The sequence below is a fragment of the Amblyomma americanum genome, chromosome 3 (assembly GCF_052857255.1).
Source record: "Amblyomma americanum isolate KBUSLIRL-KWMA chromosome 3, ASM5285725v1, whole genome shotgun sequence".
Taxonomy (NCBI): domain Eukaryota; kingdom Metazoa; phylum Arthropoda; class Arachnida; order Ixodida; family Ixodidae; genus Amblyomma; species Amblyomma americanum.
The window spans coordinates 115,191,505-115,207,794 of NC_135499.1; positions in this window are offsets into that span (position 1 = coordinate 115,191,505).

The following is a 16,290-nucleotide window of genomic DNA, read 5'->3' on the forward strand; positions in this document are numbered from 1 at the left end:
TACATCAGAGGCTGGGGCGTCCGAGCTTACGTGCCGACGACTTCATGGGGGCGATGGAGTGGCTCCGGAGTTGGGCTCGAGCGGTTGCTGGCAGAAGCTGCACGCCGACGGGCTTCGGCGCGGAAGGCCCTCTTGGCGAACGATGTCGTCCTGAGCGTGCTTGCAGTAGAATTTCAATAGTCGTCCGTTTCTTCGAGGATGGTTCACAAACCCTTCCTCTAGTGTCGTTCGGCTTGGAAGATGAACAGGAGGCGAGCTTGTAGATGATGACAGCAGAGCATAATTTTACAACATACATATACAGAGAGCTAAACTGGAAAAAGCAGAACTGAATTTACAAAAGAACAAACTTTGCACTACTTTACTCATCGACCGGGCAGGTTAGTGCCTAAGTAGCATCACATTACATGCTAAGCATGGAGCCCCAGCTCAGACTGGACTGCATCCGTTTACATGTGCTTTTAAGCACTTGATTAACAAAGGACTAAGGGCGGTCATTTCCAGTGGCCCGCCCAAAGCATCAATTCTCCAATCCAAAATAACATGCGAGATGGGGACAACCCCTTGGGTTGGGCTTAGCCTCGAACCCAGAGTCTGTTAACAATACAAACTAAATAAACAACCAAAACGCCACCACTCTCTCTCAAGTGAGAGTATACACAGGCTCTCTCCTCGGAGCTAATTCACTAGCGCCTGTCTTTCCACATTCTTGGCGAGTACTGCCTGTCCGCCATGACAGGTGTCCGTCACGGCCCTTCTGGGAATGCGCTTTTGTTCACGAGGCACGGCGGGAAGCTGTGGGTGCCTTCCCGGCGATAGCCCACGTCGAAAGGGGAAGGAGGGAAAGAATGTTGTCTTCGCGGTAGCGCATAGCGTCGGCTGTGGTACGGCGCGCTCTGGCCCGCTGACAGCTCCCTTGTCCTGGAATGTGCCCGGGAGGGCCGCACCTGGAACGGCCACGCAAATTGGGGAGGATAAAGCCTGTTTCCCCGCGGCGGCGGCGGCGGGGTCCGGTTGTTCTGGTCGTCACTCAAAGAGCATGGCTGGGTAATTGATGATGCCGCTGTCATCTGGGTCTCCGTCTACGCCGCGCCGTGGAACGCGGAACCTCGCAGCACACAAGGAATGTCACAACGTATTTTTGTTCACATATACGGACCGCAGGCACGTACTTTCTTTGTCAAAAATATAGAGCCCGCCGCGTTTGCTTCTGCTGCATAATCATGCCCAGCAATTCTGGACAAAACAATATTTGAGCGGGAAACCATTTATGAACGCAATTTTTTTTTCACATAACTTAAGATTTCACTATAACAATCAACATATCCGCTGATCACCCGACGGCAGTCTGGTATTTTTTTTCTATTAACGTTTTTGCTATCGTCAAAAGTGTTCCCCATTGGTTTTCTATGGCCGTCCTAACTGTTCGATAGGATCGATGGAAACACTATAGAAAAATATTTTGCTACACATCAGAATAATGGACCATTCCCTTCAATATTTCCATAACAGCCCGAGAAAGCCGGACTTGTGTGTGGCTCGTTATCCGTCGTCACCCGTCCGGTGGGTACGGCTCACGGGAGTCACGAGGCTCGTGAGGAACCCCTTGGGTTGTATATCTTTTCTACTTAAACTGAACGCTCGGACGCTTGAGAAAGTTGCGCCCTAGTATATGTTTTTCCTTTTGACAACTCCGTTCTGCGCTCGTAACCCATATATTCCACGATATTCTATAGGACAGGAGTATAGGACCTTTCTACCATGGCGTGTTTCGGAGATTTTCCTCAAGGGATGCTAGTACATTCTATTTCAACTGCGTAAGGATTATTTGCGGCAGCTTCAGACACCTTGTATTTGGTCCAGAATTCTGTTGTTCAGTCAACACAGACGTCGAGACATTTTTCTGGGAAAGTGTCAGGGCCCGTGTGCTGCTCGAGCGCAATGTCGAGCATACTCGACCATGTCACGCGGGGGGTGATTGACGACGGGTTGTTCCTGGAGTCAGCAATTTCACTATGGAATACCGGGCCCCGATTTTCCCACGATAAAAGTTCTAGGAATGCATGGTTCAAACGACCCCCCCCCCCCCCCCCACCCCCCCCCCCCACGTTCCCCCAGCTCCATAAAGACCCGTAAATTTTAATCTGCGGGTCACCGTTCCACCTGCGAAACGCCATCCGCAAAGCAAAGAGAAACACCATCAAAGTTAGCTGTTTCAAATCACACTATATATTTCTGGAATACGCGAATAATTCCGACTGTTAGAGATATCTTGCCCAGCCTTACGCTTGACATTATTTCTAATCAATTACAAAGGATGAACCCGCAATCTTCTTCTGGCTCTGTTCTTAAGTCATTATAAAAACGGCTGAAATAAAAATGGGTAAATTGCAACGTTACCCGTTGCGACTGAGCAGTTTTGTTTTTTCAGAGTGAAGCAAATACAGAACACTACCTTAGGTTGCGATAGCAGCGCTGGTAATGATGATGATGCTAGTGGCAAAATAGGTTCATATATCAGCACTTCTTATTTTCTTCTTTCGACAGCGCAGCTACTACTCAGCGTCCGGTCGCTTAGCTCTTTGCATAACCTTATCGCAAACAAGCGCCCGGTCACCATTCCCCGCGTCATATTGCATGCGCGTCCTCCATCATGGTCTTTCGAGGTTTCCTAGCTCATCATACCGCTGACTACAATTCACAACGAGGTCACCTTCACGTTAATTCGCGGTTGCCCCGACTACTGCCCCGGTATCACGCAATCTCCATTGGGGGGGGGGGGGGTGAGCATCGCGACGTCAACAGATGCCTTACAGCGCCCGCCGTCGACTGAGAGCTTCCTTCACAAACAGCGAGAATCCTCCCCGCCTTTGCAATGGCCGTGGAAAGTGGAAGGGGGCTGGCTCTCCCGGCGATGCCACCCTTCCCAATTCCCCCCCCCCCCCTAGTTTTTCGGCGCATTCCACCTCCTTCGCATCGCTTCCATGTAAGAGACAGTGCCCCCCCCCCCCAATCACAAAAGGCTTCGAGGGCAGATCACACAATACTGAAAACTGTTAGGTGGGTGCGAGTTATAGGCTCTCCCTAACCGGCCTTCGCCAATGGCCGAAAACCCTGCTTTCATGTTTTCAAACTTCGCTCCCCGCATTTATTCAGCGATTATCGGGTCATAAACAGACTTTGCCACAACGTACTCTGGCTTTACCCAGTATAATACTCTACAATATAATTAAGAGCACGACATCTGTGCTGTTCAGAGCATGTGCGCCGGGGGGTAAACTTTACTACGCTTGTGTTGCCTCCATGATGCGCCCAGGATTCTAATTCGGTTAGGTTAGCCGAGCTTCAGGCTGCCGGACCGTGAGACTCCTGGTATCTCAAGCACACCTGGACTTGCCACCAACCGACATCCCCGACGCCACTGCTCGGCTGCATCGTGGCTGCGTTGCCACTGCGTGCTTAGTACTGTGCGTGGTACCTCTTTGAATACCAAGACTCACAAACCTCTCACACCGTGGTGGCCTCTAGCGGTAGAAACTAGCGATTCCCTTCCGCTGCCCACGGCCGTTATCTTCAGCATTTTATGCGGTCCAACGATGCATGTCCCAAAACCCGAAAACGCTCAGGGGCTGCACCCCTATAGCACAAGTCTCCAAGGGTTCTAGAAAGTGTGCAGCCTGTAGACCGCCACCGCGGAGACAAGATGCAGCCTGCACTTTCGCTTCTATCGCAATCTCCGCGACAAGTAGCAAACACGCGCCTGCCTCGCGTTCGCTCCGGCGACTGCTCGCGGCCGCATCGGAAGACGAGTGGGCGGCGGCTTGCCGCCTATTGATCTCTCTGGCAGCGCTAAACGACGGCCCATCGATTGCGAGGCAGCCACCGAGACCGCTGTCACGAGTCGCTCTGCCACCGCTTGCCCCAGCCCCGCTCTTTTTTCGCCTCCTGCCTCGCATCCCCCTCCTCCTCCTCGTTCTCTTCCGCTGCCACCACCGGTTCCCCCCCTCTCTCTCTCCCGCCCCCGCAACTACACGCGCGCTGTCCCTCCCGTCGTGGGCGTCGCAGGACAGCGGACATGGCGAGAAGTCGGCCCGCTGCCGGTCCCTGAGTGGACGTGCGCGCTTGAGCGGCTCATACGTCCCGCCATGCAGACATCAACAAGCCCACGCCCGAGACAGCCCCTATTAAGGGCAGCTGCAACGAGAAAGAAACTATATAAACAAAGGGACGTAATGTGTGTTTGTAAACACACTATAAATTGACCACACAGCCCGCGCAGTCCGCAGCCAAGCGTTAAGCGAGTTGGCCGTTGGGACGCAGTGAGCCTGGCAATGCTAGACCATTGGTTTTTCTTTTTCTTCTTTCTCTTTTCACATCGGCAACACCCAAGCCTAGCAGAGCCATACAGATCATGTAGAAAAGACTTTTTTTTGAGGCAATAATTGTTCAGGAGCCATTCATGGCGCCCACCTCAGAACAAAGGTAGACATGAAACATGACTTCATGGGTGCTGACGACGGAGATTCATAATGTTCGCCCCGCAGATCTTCCACAGACCTTGTGTCAAACAAGCACATAGACTCCCACAGAGTACATCTTAAGTCACGTCAAAATGTTTATTGTAAAAAAAAAAAACGACGCACTCCCCGACGAGAAAGATTCTTCTCCGCGACGAGTACATACATGTATGCTTTGGTTCTAGCTGTTTCAGCACAAATTTTGTTCATTCTCTTGGGATGTACAATGATACCTGCTTCAGGCTTTCAGGCTTTGAGGAGCTTACACCGCATTAGTACCAGTACGCCCGGACAGAAAACTCACTGACATCACACCTCCTGGAACACCCCCAGCTACCTTCAGAGCCATAAGAATGGAGACCTTTTGCTTCGTGTTTGCCATCTAGGATGGCGTTACCCGCGTGTGCCTGCGACACTTGTGCTCATGCGTCGGCGCTCTACAACGTGATGTTGAGAGGTTGATGTGAAGGCCGAGGGGGGGGGGGGGGGGGGGTTCTTCTTTGGGTAAAGGGAATTATCTGGGAGCTCTTTCAAAAATTGCTGACGGACCATTTGTGGCTTGGATTAGTGTACTAATTACCATTGGCTTTATTTAGACCATATTTCCCCGCAGCTAAAATTTATCTAATGCTCGAAAGAACATAAAGTACGTCATATACTTAGAAGGCACAGCAGGAGAGAAAAAGAAAGAAAAAAAAAGGGTAACTTCTAACCCTTGTCAGGTTCGACCATCGCGGCTCCAACTCATAACGCACTACCGCGATCGCGGATAATCGAAGGCGTTTGGTTGATCAGCTGCGCCGGCTTAATTACCGACTTGCGGGCATGGCTGTCACCGCATGAGTAATCACAAATTGGAGCGTACAGGCGCAGCAAGCAACCGCTTCTCTCTGTCTTAGTACACAACGAAAGCAGGGGCAGATTTATGAGTCGCTCTTGGAGGGGTAATGAGCAGCCCACCTAGCATTTATAAGGAACGGAGCCTTAAGGACCGCTCCACTAGCTCCCTGTATATATATTGAAAATAAAGTTTTTCAGTCAATTGGATGGGCGCTGTTGAGCGGGGGGACGGGAGAGGGGGCGTGGGCCGGTCCAAATTTGAACCATGTATTTCTGGGACTTTGTTGGACGGAAAATGGGCTGCAGCATGGTTTTTCCTACGTAAAATTTTCTCTTGGGGGGGGGGGGGGGGGGGGGGGGATTGTTCTCACCGCACCTTCCCCACCTTAAATAATCCGACACTGGAACGACAGTAAGGGTTCGCTCACTCCTGCGGCTGCAGCCAGTATAGTGCACCGATTGCTTCGCTGCACCAAATCGGTTCATGCAACGACAAGAATTTCCTTCCGGGCGCGCCTTAATGAACAACGTGTGGGGCCGACAGAAGTATGCGGCACTTCGCGACGTGGACATGACAGCGGTGAAGCGCGCGCTTACCCATTACGAAAACGAAGAGTCGCATCTATAAGAACTATGACGTAAAGCGCGCAGATTGCTGAAACAAAAGCCTCACCGCCTGCTGGCGGATAGAATATAAGGTGGCACAATGTATGGCTGCGCCTTCAGAAATTTCGGTGCACCTGTGATCAGCAGCTTTGCTTGTGTGTTTGCATGATGTCTCCGCTTGACATCACAACCTGCTATATTCAAGCCGAAAATCGGCCTGCGTAAAAGCCATGCAGTCAACTATTCGTTGCGTATGAAAGTACGGTTACATGCCATTCTTACCTGGATTGTATGCTATCCAAAAAGCGGGAAAAAAAAATCCACCAAAGGGTCCTTCTCGACACGAAAGTGTATAGAAAGCATGCCCCTTATATTTTAGGCAGCAGTGTGTTCTTTGATAAATATCAGGCCCACCTCTGAAATATCGCTTTCGAAATCAGTTTGGTATCCCGTTTCTTTTCTGCTTTTTCTATTGCATGCTACAGATCCTAATTTACGAAAGCGAAACCAAGCGCGGGGAGAAACGCAACTACTTTGTCATGTTCAGGGTCCATTTCTATCTTTACAAGAACACGAAAATATTCAAATTCTCACCTAGCTCTCTCAGCTAGCCATGTCTGGTGCTCACTAGTGCCTCATCGGTATTTAAAAGAGTATACTGAGGGGCCATTTGGTCAGACATATTATAAACAAAAACGGAGCATATGGACGGGACGAAGAAGGGCGAAGACAGGACGGTTGCTACAGGACGGTTGTAGTCCTGTATTCTGCCCTTCTTCGTCCCGTCCATATGCTACGTTTTTTGTTTATAATATGCCTCATCGGTAGCGTCGCGGCTGCTCCGAAGAGGATCTGAAGTTCCGATCCAATGGCTAGGAATGCAATCTAGAAAGCTTTGCTCTTCTCCGTTAAGTACCGAATGAACGATAGCTAAATGGTCACTGTTGGCAACCAATAGTTTTGCATAAGAGCCGTTGCAATGACTACAATGAACTGTACGTATTTTATTTATTTATTTATTTATTTATTTATTTATTTATTTATTTATTTATTTATTTATTTATTTAAGCATACTGTAAGCCTAGTTAGGCCCTTACAGGAGTGGGCAAAATAATGGGACAATTATACAAACAATAGCATATCCAGTATAACATACACGAGATACAAAACATGCGCCTGCAGTAGAAAAGACCATAGCAAGTAGGCTGAGACCATCATACAAATCATATAACCATTAATACAACTCATCAACCATTAATACAAACCATTAATATTTAGACCATTAATAAAAATCATATCAAAAATGATGGGTGAAACGATCTGTGTTTCACACAAATATTTCTTGTGAACAGGCAGTAGACGATGCTTTGATTTGAATGACTCAAGCGTAGCTTTTCCAGACAGCGCCATGGCTAACTTGTGTTGCTCTGTACGAGGTGGACTCAACTTTCTTTCCCAAACATCTCACACCAGGGAAGCCGAGCACCAGGCATGGGGAAAGCTTGTGCACATTGCGATATCGCTGGTTACCCGGAAGCACTGCCGACCTAACCGCGCACATCCTCGTTAGCCATGAGTGCTCAAACCACCAGGTCACCTCAGCGTCGAAAGTTTATTAAATACGGAGCTCGCAAACGGTGTGTGATTTCGCGTTGCTGCTTCGCTCGCGCGCTATACTATACGTAAACGGGGTTGCAGTGACAAGGCGCTCACGCCCCACCTGCCCGTACCTGGGGGTCCCCGGTCGTCCCACGGTTTCGGTCACATCTCTTCGGTTACGCTCGGCGTTGCGCTCGCGCCGCCAGGTGACCAGCTCACATTGACCGCAGGTGCCTTGCCAAAAAACCGGTTGCAGAGATCAGGTGCGAAGTAAAGTGAAGGCGTCTGACTCATCTAACGTGTGCTTGGCGCCCAGGAATCTACTTCAGATGTTTCTTCAACTGATTGATTCATTCGTGTTGCTTATGGTCATATTTATATGTAAATAAACAGTGTTTACGCGGAATTCTTTTAAGCCGCTTATGGCTTCGCTTTTCTTATCGACCTCTCAGGACGTACGACTTACGAGTGACAATTTCTTCAAGCGCATACAGTGAAATGCTTCGCTTCAACGAGGTTCTACGCTCAGAATCTATGCCGACACGAGAAAAGGCGGGGGGGGGGGGGGGGGGGGGGGGGGGGGGGCAACGGCAGTCTCACGCCGACGGCGTTGCCGCAGCAGCCAAAGCGGAGCGCAGTGGCGTACAGGTAGGCATCAGGCACGCGGAGCAGCCGTGCGGGCCTCCACGCGGCGGCTGCGATCGCGCGTGCCAACGACGCGTCGGGCCGCGGAAGCTGCTGCTGGTGGGAGGGGAGGTGGATTGAAGGGGGCGGTGGAGGGCCAGCACCAGCCTACGTCCGCACCGCGCAGGGCTCGGCGGCGGGGGCTCTAATTGTTTCCCCGCCGAGTGCCGCCGCCGGCGAGCGCGCTGCCGGGGAGCGAGCCCGCGTGCGTGCCTCGCCGCTAATGAACGACCGGGCCGCCGCCGCTGCTGGGACTCCAGATACCTGCCCTCCCCTCGCAATCTCGCTCGGCTGCCGCGGCCTGCAATTTGGACGAGCCGCGCAGCCGTGCGGGTCCGCCCGGCGGGGGGTCCAGGAGCGCGGCTGTCCGCGAGGGCTTGCTTCCACTGAGAGTAGGCGCGCCAAAGCGCTCGGCCCTGTAGCCAGAAAGCCGTGAAAATGTTGGAGGAGTTACGTTTTGTCTCGGCTCTCGCCGTTTCTGGCTGTTCTGTCGGGACGCAACAGGCTTTTTACGGTCCTGATGACGTTCGTCCAGCAGCAACAAAATAGTACACGCTTGTTGTTTTTCACGAGAAATTTTATTTGAAATTGAAGCATTTCTTAAAGCCACTCTACTCAAACTCGTGCAAGAGAAAGCATTGATGTCATATCTGCTCTCTCGTGCAAACGGCCTCCGGCGTTGATAGGTGTAGCATTTCATTTATTAACGCTTTCTATGTTACCAATTTCGTTGCAAAGCGCCGCCGTTGTCAGTACAAGGCGGTATTTTATCGACGCAGCACCAACATGAATCTTTTTTCCTTGGTTCGGCTACATTTTACCCCTCAAGGCGGTAATTTCTTTTCTGACCAAGCTATCAGACTGCGGCGTAATTTTAATGAGTAAGCATTACTTACCTCATGCGTGGCGTGTACTGAAACCGTCCACACTTTCTGTCAAAAAGTAGCTGTCCAAAAAGGAGCGCCGCGCAAGCTGCACCCAATGGGAAGAAGCTCGGGTAAGTTAGGAGGAGAGTTGCTACAGCTGCGTGGGGGATTAGTTTCTCGGACAGAGCAATATGGCTCGCACAATCCCTGCAGGCGGCTATGACAAGAACAGCCACCTGCACGCGCAGTGGCGCATTGCTTAGCCGCTGCGCCGCTGCGCTGGTAGCGGTATATGACTCGTCGCCGAGAATGACCAATTCTGCATATATGGGCATTAACCTTGCGGAGCCCTGAATGCTGCGTGGTTTGGTGGCCAACGCGAACGAAGTTACACAAACGCACACAATGTCACAGACATAATCAACCACAAACGCACCAACGGAAACACCGGTAGTGAACAATGCTTTCGCAATCATAGCACGTGAAGAGACTGCCGCCGCCGCCGCGGTGGCTCTGTGATTATGTCGCTCGGCTGCTGACCCGAAAGACGCGGGTTCGATCCCGGCCGCGGCGATAGACTTTCGACGGAGGTGATATTCTAGAGGCCCGTGTACAGTGAGATGTCAGTGCACGTCAAATAACCCCAGGTGGTCTAAATTTCCGGAGCCCTTCACTACGGCGTCTCTCATAGCCTTGGTCGCTTTGGGACGTTAAACCCCATAAACCAAACCAAACCAAAGTGTCCCCAGCAGATTTTTTCTTTTCAATGCGTTACCGTAAGAAGCCTCACTGTGGATAAAAAGCAGCGCCCGGCATTGTAGCATTGTGTACGCCGCCCGCCAGCGGCAGTTTAGGGAGAACCGAATTCCCCTATCCATTTGTAGGGAACAGGAGGAAGACGCCGGAAGGTAGATAACTATGGGAGGTGGAGGGCCAGTCAGCCAAAGCCAATCAGCTTTCGCTCATTAATGCGGCAAGCCAGAAACCTTAGCTCTCCAAGCAAGGAAAAGATGTAATGCTAAAGAGACGGACTGAAAATTAAAATGAAAGGAATATGACTGGTGCATGCGTAATCATTTTGCATCTGTAAATGAGTTTCCCATTCTGTTTTCTTTTTTTTTTCTCGTGCAGTTCAAGCCATTCTCTGACGCTTCCAGGAAAAATCCTATAAGGAATAACCGGGAAAGTGACCAAAACAGCGGCTATGCCTGCAAAGGATCCATCCGCCGATCCAGCGAAAAAGGAGTTTACAAATGCTGAAGGGCACTTACCAAATAGAGGCGAAGGGCAGTACACAAACGCTGGGCCGCGGTAGAACAGAAACACTGATGCCATTGTTTCGGCAATACAACCCGAAACAGGCGGATAAATGGCCGGCTGTAAGAAACGCGACTCTTGCAACCTAGACTGGCAAGCTGATCTTAATGCCACGAGTTCGTTGAGTAATCACAGACGATCACACAAAGAGCAATTTTAACCGAAAGGGTTGTCCCGGAACATGCTTGTGAAACGCATTCGTGGCTCCGTCCACTTTTGCTAGTGTCCGACGACTCCCTGCTTTGAATTGTGCCGTTCTTATCGAGCCTTTTTTATTTATTACTTCCTTCGGGGAAATTCCGCAGAGTCAGACCAGAAGTGCGGAGTCCTGATCGGCTTTTGCGTCATACATATGCACTGCGGGATCTTTATATTGAAGCCGCTTAACTCCAGCTTCTACAGCATGCAGCGCGGGCTTTTTGCGCCAATCCTTTTTGCTGCGGCCTCGGCGTCCCGGCGTTGAGAGGCCCGGACGCCGGCATCTATTGGCCTCGCATTCTGCCGCACGGAATGCGGTGTCTTACGGGCTCGCCACTTTCTTTTCCCGTCGCGAGCGAGTCGCAACACTTGTGCAGCCGCAGGACTTATTCTCGCCGTCTTTTATATGATATGTGAGAAAGGAAAGTTTTTCGCAACGCCGCAGGCCACGTGCCGCTGAAGATGATGCGCTCTGGAGCAAGACGGGCATGATCCACCGGGCGCCTAGTGAGGTTGGTTTTTGTTCAGGTTGGTTTCAGAGCTCCTCACTGTCCTGGCTACTTGCTCTCTCTCCCCTCGGTACACCCCCCCCCCCCCCCCCCCCGCCTCCCCTTCATGCTTCATGCGCTCTCTGCGGACACCCAGCGACGCCGCGACCTATGCAGTCGGTGCGCTAACACGCTGTTGTCACTGTAAAGTCAAAAGAAAGTTTGCTTTAGCTAGCTTGATGTGAGCGACAAATCACTATAAAGGAAATTTACAGCTCAGATTTTCTCATCACAGCGTTCTATATGACACAGCGTTCTATATTTTTGAGCGGTGCGAGCAGTCACCTGCCGTTTCACACCAATGGCGCTTCTTTGCTTGACTACACACAGTGATATCCCTTGCAGTAACCGAAAATTTCCTTAAATTGACCCAAAACTCCGATTTGAGGTCCCCCCCCCCCCTTTTTTTTTTTTTTTGCTACAGCAGCTTGGAAACTCTATTACTTAAAAAAGTGATACAATATCGCTCTTAAAACTTCATCAAAGTTCGTAAAAAATTTTCCCCAAATTTCATTCCTTAAAATAGCTGGAAAACCGATTTTCCCTGGATGGAGCACCACTGTGCACAACGGCAATCCACGCAGCCTTGAAGACGGCCGTAAAAAATGCTTTGCCGCATGAATACCCATGCGGCGGGAAAGTACTATTTCCAGGGGAGCCGAAGAAATTCGGCACTGATGTAGTCGTTTTCCACTTACTCCAGCTCTTTTTTTTTTTTTCTCCAAGGATAGAACGAAAAAGCAAACGTAAGCCAAAAATAAAACAAAACAGGCAAAAGGAGGAAGAAAGTAAACAGGTAGCAATTAGAGAGATTGAAAAAATTATTAGCTAACAGTACTGACACTTGAAGTTCGAAAAAAGGCGTTACGTAATACTTGCGCGCCCACATAGATGGACATAGTACAGTATGAAAGGGCTGCTATAATGACCAGAATACAAAGGGCTATACGCTCGACGTCTTGGGGAATAACGGGCATTGAAGGTGCTCGAATTATAAGGTATGCCACTCCCTGTCACCATCAAGATTAATCTGCTGGCTTCTCTATTCCAATCATGCAGTCCATTCTGTTTTTCCTCGCATACGAAGAATGTTTAACCCCAGTATGGCATCTGAAAGAGGTGTCTGACAAAGCAACCAATAAGTAGTTTTTCGTTATCGTTGTGACGTTCCCACCTGTCGGGGGTCAGTCACAGAATCTACGGGTCCTGCTGAAGCGAGGAGAAATAAGCCAACAAGGCGGTAACCCGGCAAAATAATATTTATTCTTCTCTGCGTGAAGGCGAAACTGGTGGTCCGCTCACCGCTGGCTTTCAGGAGCCTCTGGTTGTAGGTCCGGCAGATCGGGGCTTCACTCCAATCGTCTCGGGTCGGCGGGCCGCGGCTGCTTCGGCTCTCCCGGGGTCTGCCTCTCTTCCCGGCGTCTCTCGGCTGGCGGTGCTGTGACGGGTCGAGGCCACAGGACTCTTGGGCGCTTCGGCTGGCGGTCAGTTTGCTACGGACGCTGAGGTCCGGCTTCGCTGACTGTAGACCAGCGCGATATCTTGCGTCTGTTCACCTCGCCTGTATCTGCTCGACTTCTCTTCTTTGTCTCCGCTGCCCCCGCCGCGTCTCTCCGGAGATTCCCTTTCTCTCTCTCTCTCTCTCTCTCTCTCTGGGTAATCCTCGCCCAATGGTTTTTCGTCGTCGCTGCTCACACAGCCGATCAAAGGCACCCGCCAAACTTCTAGGAATCCGCGGCTGTTACGACGGGAAGGCCGATGGCCCCGTTGGGGATGGGTCGAAGGGGATCAGGTGTCCCTCGGAGGGCGACGCTTCTCTGCAGTCAGTCCGTCTGGTGCCAGCCGCCGACCTCCTCCGCCACCTCGAGCCATTACGCAGCCCGTCGTGTCCGCTGCTAGTAAGGTAGCCTGTCGGCCTGCACACACAAACGCACAAACGAACCCCTCTTCGCGCGCCGGTGGGGGGGCACGGCGCAAACCGCAGGGAAGACTGCGGTTGCGTAGGGCACCACGCGCAGCCTCTCCTCTTTAGCCGTCTGGCGGTCTTTGCACATCTGTCTTCTGCATCGCCCGCCGCATTCCCCACCACCGTCTTCGCCGACATGTCTGGGTCGATAAATTTGAAGGCAGTGAAAATGTCTTGGGCACTGGTCGCCTGGTTAGTTCTTTTCAGCAATGCCGGGGCCTCCCGTATGTGGCCCTTCACATCGTGGGCAACGTCGAAACAATACTGAACTGTAGGAGGCTCGAAGCCTCTGTCTATCGAATCGCAAATATGAAGCCTGATGAGCTAAACTTTCATAACAGAAAAAAAAAGTTCAAGAAACTGAGTCATCCCTCGCTGACCTTGTGATTGATCCGGAAAGAACGCAAGCGTCAGCAACGCCTGCGCTGCCCATTTTTCGATGGTGTGTCCAGGATCGCTGTGTCCTACCTCGCTGCGTTGAACTTCCGAAGGAAGACTAAAACTTTTTACACTCTTAAAGGCGTAACTCTCTTGTCCCAGAGCTGACACACTTTGAGGACATTCACAAACACCTAAAGGGTGTTTTTTAATACCTCTATGATGTTAGCGTGTTCATGAAGACCCCAAGTGTTTTCATGCACACCATAAGAGCGAGAGTGTCCATGAACGTATTGAAAGAGGTTATTTCTGGGATGGTCTGGGATACATTTTAATGCGTTTAACGGCGTAAAAAGTGTTGCAGTGTAGCGAATGACGCACTAGAAATTTGAATACCAACTCTGCCTAATCCAAGGGCGTAAATAGTTCGCAGGCTAAACGCCAAATAAACCTTTCACCAAACTTTGCAGGACGTACGGGCGATGGTTCCTGGCATGCATACGGTATCCGGCTGACTTTGCACCCCAGGGGATGCCCTCCCTCCATTCCCATGGTGCACTGCTGCGTGTACTTACGAATAAAGGAGAACGTTGAAAAACGGAGAGCAGTTAGCTAATTTTCAACGTGGCAGGAGGTCTAAAATTACAGGCAGGCCTTTACTTCAGTCGTTCCTTCTTTTTTTTTTCTTGCAAACGCTCAAGGTTCAGCTTCCCGATCATATTCCTCTCCGCTTAATACATCTCGGCGCACATACAGGCTGCTGCGTCGTTTCAGTAAAACTTCCGCTTTGGCGATATTAACGTACGTTATTTTTTTTCTCTGTCGATAGCCGACATACGCGCCTGCAGACCTTCTTCCCCCAATCGATTCCGCTCGTTTCCGTATGCGAGAGGTGCACAGCCGCTTTCTTTTTAACCTTTCGCGAAAGAAGCAGATAAATACAAAGCGGGAAAGCTTCCGGAGCTAGAGAAAGACTAAAATAAAAACCCTACGAAGATGAGAGGAAAACTGAGCACACACACCTTACAGGCGGAGCGAAAATGAGAACTACCGTGCAGAGCCGAAAGCAAACGCGACGCGCGAAGCGCGCTAATAAGAAAAAAGGAGAAAGAGAGAGGACAAAGACGGAGAAACAGAAGAAAAAAAAAGAAGGGGGCCCGCTCCCACGCACGGCGCGCCCAGCGCTGCGCCGCTTCGCGTTATAAACCAGCCGAGCCTCGCGCTCTTGTCTTCGGGGAGCCGCCTCGGTGCGCTCCTGTTCCTCGCTCATTTCTTTTCTTCCTTTTTTGTTCCTCTTTTCTTCAGCGTACTCTTTTTCTTGTCGCATTCACATTTCCTTTTCTTTTTTCTTCTCGCTGGCTCTTGCTTTCCTTCTCTTGTCGGCCTTCGAAACGACCGTTCTTGTGTTTCTTCGTTCGCTCGGCGGCGGCCCCGGCGTTCGTATGTCGTCCTTTCTTGGCGGGGCTTCGCTCTTTTATCTGCTCCGGTGCGCCTGTCCCGCATCTTGTCACCGCGGGGGCTCTTTCCTCAGAGCGTCTTCCCCGCCCCCCCCCCCTTTTTTTTTTCTTCCTTACGCCGGCTCTCAGCCCGTACGTACTGCTACTCGCCCTCTCCCCCTCCCTCCTCCCTTCTTGGCCGCTTCTTCGAGCGCTGCCAAACGGCGTTGGCGGCTGGTCGATTGCGTCGCCGGAGACGTCGCGAGGCTTCTGCGAGCTCGAGCTCGCACGGCGGTCATTTCTTCTTGTTTGTCCCTAAGCGCGCCGCGCTCGCGAGGACGACAGCGGCCTCGGCAGGCGGCGGCATAGTCGGTGCGAGAAAATGGGGAAAGCGCCCTGTTCGTTGGCAGGAGTGGGAAGAAGGGAAGAGGGGGTGTCTGGGGAGGGGGGGGGAGGGGGGGGAGGTTCCGACGCGAGCCAGGGATACGCCCGCGAAAGATAAAAGTGGGACAGCCTTGAGGAGAGGAGGGAGCGGATAGAAGAGAGGATGATGGAGGGCTGTGTGGCAAGCGTAGGCTGGGAGTGGGAGGAGGGGTACAGCAGCAGGAGGAGGGATTGCGTCTGCTGGCGCAACTCGCAGAGTGCGCGCGCTGGGCTCTCGGAGCTCTCTGGCGGCGCGCAAACAGGAGTCGGGAAACCGCATAGCGGGAGAAAGCGGGCTCGGATAAGAGAGAGAGAGAGGGCAATCGCGAGCGAAAAAAGACGGCGGCGGCGGATGGTGGAAACCTTGGCCGCCTTTCGTCTCTTCTTTCCTCCCGCTGATCTCCGCTTTCTCGATTTTGCTTTTTTTTTTGCTCTTTCTTCCTTCCCCCGCTTGTTCGAGGCACCCGGCAGCGCGTCGTATTTAGTCTTCTTTCCACTGCTCCCCGTGCGTAAGCTACCGGCGAGTGCTTGCCCCGCGAGCGAGCCGCGTTTGAGAAATGACCGCATGATGCGGTGGTTAGCGCCTGTAGCCGCTGGTTACGCATCGCGGCAGGCGTCTCGCAGCGCTTGTTCTGTTTCTTTACTCCAGCGCTAGACTTTAGTTGCACGCAAAGCGCAGCCCCCGTACATAGACTGGCTAAAAGTGAAGCCGCGATCTTTTACGACGTCAGCATCACGCGCTGCTTGGCGCGTGGCTCGTCAGGGCCTCGTCGTTCAGTCAGTCGCTGGTTCTACCGTGGCGGAGAAGTAGGGTGGGTAGCCCTAAGTAGTACTATATAGAACGTCACCGCCAACTTAAGCGCCAGCGATGGCTATGACGAGGTCTTGGTCGCTTGCTGTAATTTTCAGACT